Below are 12,928 nucleotides of genomic sequence, written 5' to 3' on the forward strand. Positions count from 1 at the left end.
AAGCCATGAGGGTAAGCCATAGAGAAGACGGATACCTAGGTTCAATGATAAAAGAAAACGCCAAAATGGAACTATTAGGCAGTCCAGAGGATCAGCAAAACTGACATAGATTGGAAAAACTGGAAAGATGCATCATGGTGTATATTTATGTTATACAGGTCCCAGTCAAGTTGAAAGATTTTTACTTTCTAATAAACTTATAAGACAATACATGACCAGCAATACTGTATATGGAACTGAAACAATTTTAATAAAGTCATCTAGAAGTCAGGACAGAGAAGTAACTGAAGTGAGGATGCTAAAGTGGATGAAGTGGAAGCAGAATGTGAAGATACGTCTTAAAAAATGACATCCAACACACGCATAAAGGTGGCAAAGACTGGACTCAATGTTCAAGAGGAAGTTGAATATGATAATTTATTAGAATACTTACATGAGAGGGCAGCAGCAATACAGCCGAGATAACTGTCATGCAAGAGGAAAGGATGCTAGTCTAAACATTAACAGTTGATCAGAAAATGATTAAGCATGGGTGCCGGCTTATGTAGAATTCCGTATGGTAGGCACGACGTGAGAGTTGCATCTCATAAAGAACCATGGCCTTACACGCCTCAAATATAAAATGATGTGGGCTAAGATGAGTGTATAATCAAGGATAGCATCAAGAGGGGCCTCCTCCAAAAAAGAAAACAAGAGGGAGAGAGATTTTCGACGTAACAGATACAAGTCATACTTATCACAATTACCTCCAACATGTCTCGGGGAAGACACAAACTGAATCTGCCAATGGTGTAGGCAAAATGGTATATATATATATATATATACATATATATATACATACATACATACATACATACATACATATATATTCCGGTGTGATAGGCGTAAAGTACTATATTTTTTTCATACTGTGTTACCCTTTGAACTTGGGCCATTGCTGTTTTAATATCGCAATGGCCAACTGGCAGATAAAACGTAAATCTGCGCGAGTAAGTCTACGACTGGAATATAGTAATATACCCATTTGCTGCTTGTAATTAATAACCACCTCTTTCTTTTTGCACGTAAATTGTACGCTGATATTCCCGAAAGAGCATCATACAGTAGCTTATTTGTGTTTGTTAAATAGGGAACAAAAATGATTTACTCAAATCTGCATACTATATTTGTTTATATGATTGATTAGTTGGTGAACTTGTCGATGAGGACTTTATATTTACTGTTGCAGCAAGATAATGGCAATATTACATGACTGAAATGTTGCGATTTCACTCAGTATGTACATGGCCCCTTCATACATGAATGACGGCGCACTGTCAATAAATGTGTCGAAGTCAGATAATTTTATTCCATGGAGATGGATAATGTCTTTAAAGGATGCAGAGAAGACAGGAATATCCTTTGTTGCATTGTTTAGGGAGTCCTTGTTTAATACGGAGTAATAAAATTTTGGCTTGATGTACAGTCAGTATAATGCCAAACTTTTTCATAAAAGATTTAAATTACTGGTATTTATAAATGTTGGGAATTTGCAGTTTATGTTTATTGATTGCAATGTGTTTTTCGTAAATGTTGCCACACTCAATACTAGAAGTTTGAGAACCTATATTTCTTACTCATTTTGTTCATTCATACCTACAAGCCGTAATTTTCGCATTTTACATCAGCTATTGAATGCAATGCCCACAGTGGCGCACCGATGGGGGGGGGGGGGGTTTGGTAGTTGTAACGCCCCCCTGAGGCCACGTTAACCCCCCCCCCCCCCCCGACGCGTCCAGCCCCACCAGTCCAACGTGGACCTTTAGTGCTCTGTTCACATTGTCATTACAATTCAGGAGGAGGCTTGACGTCGAATTTTCCTGATTAACAAAAACACTCCATCATTATCTTGTCTTTATTTATTCACACTTAATTTAGCTTGAGTAAAATGCTGATGGAATAAAGATCGTCATCATCCTTGGTGTAATTATAATTATAATTATTATGCATTTTATTCGCTGTTGGATTCCTTTGGCTAAAGCAAGGCAATTGCGTATTATGCAAAGTGCTTGCTCTCCCCCACCCTAAAAATTCAACCCCCCCCCCTGGCAGAGATTCTGGGTGCGCCACTGAGCCCAGATGTGTTCTCAGTCTGCTTCGGTAGGAGTATAGTTACTAACACAGTGAATGATCATAAATGGGTGTGTTTTTAGAAAGTGCCTTAAATATGCAGCTGTGCATAATGCTATACTCTATTCTAGCACTGATTTCTTGACATGTGACTTCAAAAAGTGAAGTCATCTGCATGACTTATTACGAGAAAGAATTGTCCAAGTTATTCAAAGGAAAAATCAACCTGGTGAAATCTTCTTGAATGTTACTGAGCAACACATACAAGTTAGGAATGCTTTGGAAAGCCTGTGACCTGGCTTTAATTCAAGTTGCATGCCTCAATGAAATATTGCATTGAGAATTAATTTATGCCGGTAAGTGCACACAAGTTTGTGTTTATTTCTGATGTTCTTCTTCGTTAATTACTTTCTTGGTTCAGTGCATATATTTATAAAGCAAGAGATACTGGCTTGTTGTTTCTTTGCCTTAGCAAATTACAATATTCGTTTAACAGCACACCTAACATAAACTAAACGTTGATTGGCAAGCAAAACACGTACTTGTCTTTTGAATATCCCAGCCTATGTTTTAGTGTGTGCAGTTCGAACACGATTCTTGAGAAGCACTACTTGACTGTTACAAGCATGTGATGTACAATTACTCAGCACAGCAGACAGATCCAAACTATTGCAGACTGGTACTTACCACACAATGCAAATCTAATCATGCCTCAGGATTTTTTAAGTGCGAATGCACTTCTTAAGCGACCCCAAAAACTCCGCCGGCATCAGCGCTCCTCCTCCTCTCCCCTAGCAACGGCGCGAGGAGCGGAGAGGAGCGTCTGTAGCAACGGCGCAGCGACGTCACGCCCCACGTGACGGCGCGCGCTCCGCCCTCCGCTCCGTGGCTGCGCGCGCCCCGCGCCGGCTCCGCACCGCTCTCCGCGCCGTGACGTCACGGCGCGTTGTGCAGCTGGCGCCTTCGCGCCGTGGCTGCGCGCGCCGCGCCGGCTCCTCGCACCCTCTCCGCGCCGTGACGTCACGGCGCCATGCAGCTGGTGTGCCTCTCCCCCCCGTTAGGTTTGCACTCACCCTCGGCCGCCGCCTCTCCCCTCGCGCTGACAGCTCCCTCCTCGCCCGGTAACAGCCCCTCGTGTGCGTACTCTCCCCACCGCTCACCCCCTCTCCAACCGCCTGGCGTGTTTCGCTCCGCCGTCACGTGTTGTGTGTGTGGCGCCGGCGCGTCAGTCGTGCTCTCTCGCTGCCGTCTCCTTCGCTCGGCTCTGCAGTTTAGTCGCGCGCGCCCCCTCATAGCATCACCCCGTGCTTCGCACTTCCTCATACTCCCCTTCGGGGAAATGCGGGTTTTTTTTTATTTGCTTGGGTTGCCACACAGCATAATGTCAGTATGCCTCAGGATTGTAGAGGTGGATGCCGAGTACATATTAAGGAGGGGGGAGGGGGGGGCTTTGGCATGAACACTAGTAAAGGAAGTATTCTTTGTAGGGGTGGAAGAATATTTGAAGTTTTGGATATGAATCGAACATTACATGCTAACTATTCGTATTCTAATATAATGAACTATTCAGTATTTTTGATTAAGTAAAACTAGCCAAATACTTCGCAGTAACCGACTGTTAAAGTTGTTACTGTTCACCATCTGCTAACAAAGTATCACAAATTATCACAAGTGAAACAACAAAAGTGTTCGAAGCAATGCAGAAACAAAATTGGTAATGCAAACTGTGTTTTTGGTTTCCTAATGGAAGGCTAGATGACAACTCCTGATTTTTTATTATAGTCTATCATTTATTTTTATTGACAGTCTAAACATGTAAATTTTTTATAACCAGTGATTTTTTTCTTGCAACCTGTCCTTTTAACATCTCTTTAAAGCAAAACAGTCCTTCTGCAGCTTTTGTCTTCCATTTTTTTGCAGCAACCATTTATTTAGTACTTTTTTACAGCTAGTCATACAGCAGCTATTTATGCTTAGAACTCTTGTTTGCCACCAGGCTCTAAAGATTTTGAGAGGTGTTTGTGCAGTTTTTTAAATCACAATTAGTGAACTTGTGTTTAAAGGTAATCCTAATCTTCCCTGATAGTTAGCAGTATTTTTTTTCTTTTGTAGTCAGTACAAGCACGGTGCTTAATTATATCAAGATAAATATGCCTGCTGTAAATGTATTCATCTCTATTCGACTATTCGACACTTACTATTCCAATTAGAAAAAATTTACATTTGCCAACCTCTAATTATTTGCATTGAAGTAGTGAAGAGCTCGACGGAAGCTCGTCTGGTCTGGTCGAAAGAGGCATGGTAAGTAGTTTAAACACAAACCATAAAAATGAAAAATTAGAGATGGTTCAACTGGAGCTTCGTTCACAATCATGGCTCTCAGGTAGGAGCTAAAGCATTCATAATATTTTTATTTTTGTGGTTGGCATTCGATTTTCAAATGATTATTATAATTAATTGCATTCATCTAGTCCTAAAGAAGAGGCAATGTATTTGGAGTACTACTCTGAATTTTGTTTCCATTGCCAAGTTTTTTTATGTAACTTTATTCACCACACAGGTACAACTTATAGATATTCATTCTTTCATGGACGTCACCACTAGTGGAGGGTGTTATTCTGCACTTGCACAATTATTTTCACAGATTTTCAGCAAATATGTAGTTCTCATAAACAGTACCTAAATAATTTTAGCCTATGTGGTTATTCATTAACCATGTTAATGGATAGTTACCTTCGGGTTAACCTCCCTGCCTTTCGCATCTCATTTATCTCTCTCTCATGTAGGCTTCATCAACTACTGACACGACGCGGCCTTCGCAAACTTGTGAGCTCACAAATTTGAGCATGCAGTAACCCCCCTCCATATTTGTTTCGATAAAGGCTTCTCCTTTGGTGCTACTCTGGATCCGCCCTGTTTCCTGTGATTACCACCATGGGCAGACAACCTCAGGAAAACTTTTCATGCACAAACGTGGTTCTTTCATACTTTTGCTGATATAGATGGATATTGATAGCAAGGGTGCCATACCAGGCATGTTGGTCACAGACAGAACTGCGGAGGGTTCTGAAAGTATTCATCTAGTGGACACGTCCATTTCATCTGTCGCTGAAGTGTTGGTTGACTGGGGCACCTGTCTCCCTCTCACGTGTGCCGCAGCCCAGCCAATCAGAACTTAAGCAGCAGTTGCAATGGTTATGTCCGTTTGGTTGACACTTGCAGAATACACCCCCTGTGCTCTGTCCTATCTTTCTGCCCTTCCCCATGTAATTTACTCAGTAAACTACTTGTTCATATGTTGGTTACCTTAATCAATGTTCAAATAGCTCAACGCTTAAATAGGTATGTACAAGTAAGGCACTATAAACCCAAGCAGTTAGGTTGGTGATTGCCACCATACAGACTCAACCAATGGCTTCACTGTAGCTTTCCATGGTAACTTTATTGCACTTTGAATGTAGAGAAGGTGGATTATAAAAATAGACTAGCATTTCTCTAATGTAAATCGCCCCCTCCAATTTGTGTTCTTACAATCAGAATATTCAACCCAAACGAAGTACTAACAAAAAGGAATTGTGACACTAATTTCATTTCACTGCCTCATTTTTAAAAGTGTAGCAAGATTCTTTAATTGCATTACCAGTTGTTACTGAGGTTTCAGCTATCAAGGCCTTATGGCACGTATGGACGTTACCTGAACTGAGTAAACGCCACAGATTGCATAATTTCTCGATACATTTGCACAGCTTCCTTCACCTTTAGTTTTGAATTAAAGCCAGCATTTCTCTTGTGACCATCTTTAAAGAGCTTGTAGTAATGTATACCTAACATAAAAGATGGACGCTTTGTAGTGCTAGCATGCTCTGTCCTAGAGTACATTGTTGTATGGAAAATGTGCCGACACACAAGCCCGACAAATGCCACATCAAGCATTGGTGTTTGCTACTCCACCTGGTGTTTCAATTTTACAGCATGTGCACATTTTACCTGTGCACCAGTATAAAGGGTCCAAAGCTCTTCCTGAAAACTCTCACAAGCACTTATCACAATCAAATCTCCATATAAGTGGTTTGGTGAAGAGAATACAGGGATACAAGCATAATAAAACACTGAGGAATGTGGGTAGGAACACTTTATTTTCAGCACACGTTTTTTTGATGAACTGCTTCTATACTGGTCAAATCTGTGCTTTTAATAAAAGTACACCATGCTGCTTCACCACTCCATGCCAACTGCAAGTATCCTGTACCAGGAAGTCAAACCAAGACGTGGGATGTTCAGTCTGTCAAAAATAAAAACGAGTTTGAAACGTTGACGTGTAAAAAGTAAAGCACACTCAAGAAAAACAGCACAAGAACAAATCCAACGAATCAGAATTACATTCGAGAGCAAACATATAGTTTCTATGGCTCAGTGAAGAAACCTTATTCCTCCAACGTTTTTTTGTTGTTGTGAGAAAAGATGAAAGTACACGTGTTCTATCCCACTTTGTGTGTCTTTCACCTTTTCACACACAAAAAGATGTCTTAACGTGCCCCACTGTCTTTGCATATCCATTTGTCTGCTCTCACACCATAATACCTACAGTTAAAGGTTGCAGTAATGCTTAGCTTGAATGAAGCAACACCAACTATGTGCACTGTGCTACTAAACATGGCAATGTAAGTCAAGTTCAAGCACAGCACATTCATGTGCTATATACGTTTGCTCTTGATTGTAGGTAAGATAAATAAAAGGAAGGCATGTTAATAAGAATGGTCTTTGATGCGCTATGCAGAAGTGCTCTCTCATTTGAACAGAAGTTAAGCGCAACCGCAATGAACAAGAAGACAACTTATACAGCATTTCAAATCTAGGGACTCGATGTGCAGGAGATTTTTCTGAATTCATGGTAAAAAATCTAGATGCTAAAGGTGACACATGTATAAACAGGTCTCTGCTCAAACTGGTAATGCTATGTGTAGATTAGATTTACAAAATGTGCCCTACCACTAGTCTCCCAAGCTGAGGCTGCAGTCCAGTTGCAACTACAAATCACTCAATTATGTCTAGGGCACACTTGAGCAAAATGCAGACAAAAATTACTGCTCCACTGAGAATGTACTAGAGGCTTCACCAAAGCAGCTGACAGCCTGCATGGACTGGAGCAAGAGAAGTGTTTTGGGTCTAGGTGTGCACAGCTTGCAGCTGCTCATGGACGCTATTTAATATATTTACAGATTTCACTTACTTGTTGGTTTCGGACAAGATATATAATGTATTTTGTATCCGTTCGACTGTTAAATACTCAAACCCAGGATACCACAGGTCTGTTTCTGGCATCTGATTTCTTCACAGAAAACTACCCCTCTAAAAAAATTTCACAGGTACTTAACCCCAACCTCTCTTGAGAAGAGCCTGGTTTTTTAACATGACAAGGCCACTAATTACACAGTGACTCCTTGCGATGTGATGTACGTAAGCACTTTAAAAGGAAAGGAAAATTTAATAGCAGTATGACAGGTACACAACAAAGCGAAGTGCCTCTTTTCACCCACGTATTCAATGTTTGCTTGTCTACTGGCGTTTACCCTACAAAAATGCAACAGGCGAAGCAGACTGCACTGTTTAAATCAGGGGACAGAAATTACATGTCAAATTATCGGCCGGTGTCAGTGCTCCCTGTCATTTCAAAAGGCTTAGAGAATGTTATCTGTAAAAGAGTTGTGTCATCACCAACAGCCAACAAAAGTTGTCGAAACGTCATCCTGGTGCTAAATGTGCTTTGTTGAGACTAGAACGTTGATAGTGGTAGGGTTCGTCGCTGGCTGAAACCCTACACTCCCGATTCCCGTGACCCCTACCCACTATCGGTATGCTTCACCGCAATACACAAACTGTGGTGGTACAACTGTGATCGAACAGGCTGGTGCAAACGTTTCGACAAGAGAGCTTGCCTTAACCAGCTTTTCTTGGCAGTTTTCATATATGTGAGTACACCTGCCAATACACTTATTACGCTCCTCGGCGCGCGTAATGTGATGGGTGAAGGCGACTACGCGCGTACATAGTTTAGGAACATATACATGTCCCGTGATAGCGGCCCCTTTTCACTTTTGGCATGCTTTACTGCAATAATTTTTGGATAAGCTTCACCGCGTAACACGTATACTGCGGCGAAGCTGACTTAAGGAACTGATTCATTCAACGCATCTTAAGAGGCAGGTCCGCTTATCACGCTTGGCAACGTTTGAACTTGCTGCATTAATTTCTTTAGTTATTTTAATTGTATTGTCATAGTGATCCTGCATCCCGCAGTAGCAGGCTGATACTGCCTCGTAATCGTTCTAACTGCATGAGGACAGCGTGTAGCTGGTAAGCGTGCATGCAACAGGAACGGCGGCACTGGCTGTTGTTGGGAAACTTCGAGACGCTCTTTCGCGCAGTAATGCCATTTGTCTTATTAAAGAGAATGCAGGTGATGAATAAACGAAATGCAGCAAAGCTGTAGAAAAGCAGTAGCAAAGCTGTTCGACCATCTCGCGCAAAAACGCGATTTAACACGATCTGGCGGAACAGCTCACCATGCCAGGATTTTCTTGCGTCCTCGTTTTTTCACATATCATTCACTGAACCACACGACTGGATGGTTCTGTACACGTACTAACGATCCTGACGGAGGATCAGCTTTATAGCTTTATATGGGATGCCACGGCCCATTCCACGGGCCGGCTGCAATTTGACGCGGCCACGAGGCAAAATATGCGCGCAAGATAACTAACAGCAACACATCAAGCAGCTGACAGCACCAACCTTTTATTACATGCATATAGAGTGGAAAAATGGATTACTTTATTACTCTGTAAGAAGGCACGGAATACGGACCGCTTCACAACGCGACCGGCCCCGAAAAACAGCCGCCATGAAAATAAACGGACGTGACATCATGGGTTATAGCGGACGTGACGTCATGGGTCGCAGCAGACGTTTTGGGAACCTTTTGTCTGCTGCGACCCGGTCGCAGCAGTCACGGCCTATTGTGAGCAGTCTTTTGCAACAGTACCCAGTGTGCCGTTAGTTTCGTAGTCGCAATTTGTTAATCGTAATATTTATTGTTTACGCTAAAAATTAGGTTTTCCTTCAAAATTTATCATGTTTTGCATAAACAAAAATTATCAACAATTATTTATGAATTGTAGTGGTTATTTTTAGTAGCAACAATTTTATTAAACTTAATACGATACTGAGGCTGTGACCGGTTTTCGACTCAGTCACTCGTCTGAACTTGTGCGGTGGTTCGTGCTGCGCGCGCTTTGTTGGAAGAATTTTTTATTTGTTTTTGGACATCATGACGCAAGTTTTAGTGAAATTGCTCTATGATGGTAAGTGGGATGTTTATCCTTTGAAGACGTTCGCTGACGCAGCTACTGGTCTTCGGGTGATGTTCGAGCCTGTCAGTTTTGATGAGTTGCGCGGCAGAATTCATGATGGAAGGAAGGTGAACAAAGCCGCAGCCTAACTTCTGCACACAGGTAAGTGATTTCGTTTTCTTGAGCACATAGCCGCGTTTCTTTTTTATTTTCACTTGGACGAACGTGAGATGTTAAGCACACGCTCAGATGTTTGCCTGCAGTTGTACTTTCTGCAGGCAAACCGCATGCCCTGGAGCGAAAGCGCGCGAAGCTAGCGCTTGCTGCCGCCGCTGCTTCGATTGAAATGTTCGTAATATTGTCTACTAATTTGCTATCGCAATCGATGCTTCGCCTTTGGAGCGACACTGCGAGATTAAAAAAATATTCTTAATCCGTAGTGGCTCATCGTATACCTTAATAAGGCTAGTGTGCACATTTTCTCGCGTAGTCGTTAACTGCGCCTCTATTTGCGTTGTGGCTAATGTCGCGGTGCGCTGCAAAAATATATTTCACCTTTTCGGTATGTACGGAGAACAGCCTACCCATAAGTCCTGGATCGGCGCGATGATTACACGGATACACATCGTAAATGAACAGAGGCGTGGTGGCGACGTCGGCAAAGTCGCCGACGGGCTTGCATTATACACATCGCCACCCCAACCGCAGTAAGCATATTTATCAAACGTGACGTGTTGCCGTTTAAGGCGTACTGCACGCTTGTAATAGGCGATAACGCAAGCGCGCCGCTGTTCTCTGATACCTCTTTGAGCTGGGCCGACTCGAATGTGCGTTGCTTGCAGAAACGAAAGGAACGCCAGACGGCTCATCGGCGCCTCAAGCTAAGCGCCGCACTCGAGCACCGTTTGCGTGGCGAGGAATGGCACGTTCATGAAGACAGCTCACTGCACAGACGCAAGCGTGCAATGCGCACAGGACGCGTACGCAACGCGCTGCACACAAATCGCGCGGAATGTTCTTAGCCACGCCGCAGCGGATACTAAGCTTCAAAGAAGCGGTGCCGGTTCTGACTAGCACGCTCGCGCGCGCATCGCTCTAGGCGAATTTTTTAGGTCTGCCCTGCTGCTCCCAAAGATTCGGACTGCAGCTTGGTATCGGCTGTGTACAATTGCATGGTCTTTCGTGTTGTGAGAGAGCCGGGAATATATTTCACTGGTGTGAAACAAACATTGCTGTGCGTATATTCGGTAACATTTACTGTAACAACCCATTTCTTCATTTTCGCGACGGCCCTTTTGAAAGAGACGCAAATTTTAATTGACAGGGTAGTGCGTACTAATATTTAGTGCGTGGTTATGTATATTGTGTGACAGATTTTTAATTTGCATTATCTAATTCTGTCTACATTCCCTTCTCCACAGGTTACACATGCACCAAATGCCCAGGTGCTAACGTGTCGTTCGCCAAGAACAGCTTGGCGTCGTTTATCGCAAGAGACATCCATTGATCTGCGGCTGATTCACCAGGAAGCTCGCATCTCTGTTGACACTCTGCGTCAAGTGGGATTTTTAACTATTTTTTATGCTGCCCGGTGGTGTACGCTGTGACGCTGTGAAGACTCACTTTCATGGACGCTGTGAAGGCTTACTTTCGATTTGTTCTGCCTTTTAGTTGTAAAGAATTGGCTACCTTTTGAGTGGAGGTAGTTCCTTTTTTTTGTGAGAATGTTTATCAGCCTAACCAAGTGGTACATGCGTACTTGAAACAGCAGCACATACGAGGATAATAAAATAAGTAGGAACACATACAAGCGCCGACTCAACTAGAAGTTTATTCTTGAAGACAGGTTGTAAACACATTGGAACTTGAGAAAGATGAGACACCATGTATGCGTGGCCTTTGTGATGAAACAAAATTGTGTTTTCTGCTGTAAGGGGTAGAACGAACAATTGTTTCATCACAAAGACCAGAACACAAGAGAAATTATGGAAGCCTTATTCATTGATTGCAAAGAAGACAAATGCATAAGCAATCTGTTGCTCTTAATGGGAAAGCAGTGGCGTGGCCAGAAATTTTGTTCGGGGGGGGGGGGGGGGGCTCAGGTTGCAGCGCGGCCTCCTCCTTATAGAATTTGTCGAGAGATCAAATGCATGAATAATAACTGCATTGCCAATTTCATTGTATATTAGATGCTGCAAACGAATTATTGAACTCTACGAACGGTCCATTAAAATATGTATGTTTTCATAACAGAATATATCCGTATGCCCCAAAAATTGTGGCAGAAATAACTGATATCAATGCTTCCGTGTTTTTTGTCTAATTAATAAGTAAAGAAAACATCACATGAACTTTAGAACTATTGACCCTTTCGCGGAGCAGTTTGTTTTAGAGAAAAGAAATGGCGCTCACGGCGACGCGCCATACCTCTCCTCAGCGACCGCGCACGAATACGAAACCATTACCGATTCTACCTTGCTTCTGTGCGATCAGCTGTAGGAAATGCAACTGAGTTTTCGCTAACACACTGTGCTCCAATTATGCTAGATTGAATAATGTGGATTGAAGACGTGTGCAGTAGTTGGCTACAAAAATAGTGACTGGCATGTTAAGGAATAGAATTAATCTGTGTGGCGAAGTTCGCGGACCGCTGCTGCAACTGTCCGAACGTGTTACCGGCACTTCGTGCTGTACAGCTTTCCTCGAGGATACAGAAATGTGCTCATCCGCCAGCCTTGTATCGCTAACCTTTAAAGAAAGGGCTTCATCCCCAGAACGTCGGCAACAGTGAGTACCACTCGTTAAAAAATGACAAAGGGAGTAGCACCGCTTCCTGTCATAGTAAGTTTCGCGCACGTTATCTATACACATCTGTCCAAATGGCAAGAAAACTTACGCCCACTCTATCGCCGACGTATCAAGAATAAGTGAATGGACGCACACTTGAATATATGCGCACTGTATACACACAATAAATGACGGACTACACCTATGGCGCACCAATGGTCGAAGCTGAATGTTTCGTGACGGTCCACAAGAGTAAGCAAGTTACTAGCTGTAATATATATTTGCTACAAGGTATTACAATGTACAAAACAGCTACGTTGCAATCCTTGTGCGCAGCAAGAACAAATCTATCGGAACTGAGCACACCCGCGAGCGATTAAGCAGAAAATAACCAGATAGTGGCCGCACCGAGGAACTTCACTGAGCCAGAAACTGACAAGCCACTGCTTCAAAATATTTGCCGAATAAAGAACGAAGAACAAAACACTAAACCTGACTGAATTCATAATCGGAAAGCTGGGATAGCTTGGAATACATATTTAGCCCCGATTTTAGAATAAGCATCGTATACGCTGCTTGCGCCGTTTGGACATAGCTTAATCAGCTCCGAAAGCGCTTTTGCATGTTCTCTGAAGCTGTGATCAAAGCTTCGTGTTGTCCACCTAGTCACCGTCTACGATATC

General features: G+C 42.8%; 1 long non-coding RNA gene across 1 annotated transcript; it reads right to left on the bottom strand.

The window, feature by feature from the left end:
- Positions 1 to 6,226: 6,226 nt before the first annotated feature.
- Positions 6,227 to 9,118, bottom strand: LOC125942600 (uncharacterized). Its single transcript, XR_007465248.1, has 2 exons — positions 8,948 to 9,118; positions 6,227 to 6,391 (listed from the first exon to the last, which is right to left on the bottom strand). It is a non-coding gene; the product is annotated as an uncharacterized LOC125942600 (long non-coding RNA).
- Between the last annotated feature and the right edge of the window lie 3,810 nt (positions 9,119 to 12,928).

This window comes from Dermacentor silvarum, chromosome 1 (assembly GCF_013339745.2).
Source record: "Dermacentor silvarum isolate Dsil-2018 chromosome 1, BIME_Dsil_1.4, whole genome shotgun sequence".
Lineage (NCBI taxonomy): Eukaryota > Metazoa > Arthropoda > Arachnida > Ixodida > Ixodidae > Dermacentor > Dermacentor silvarum.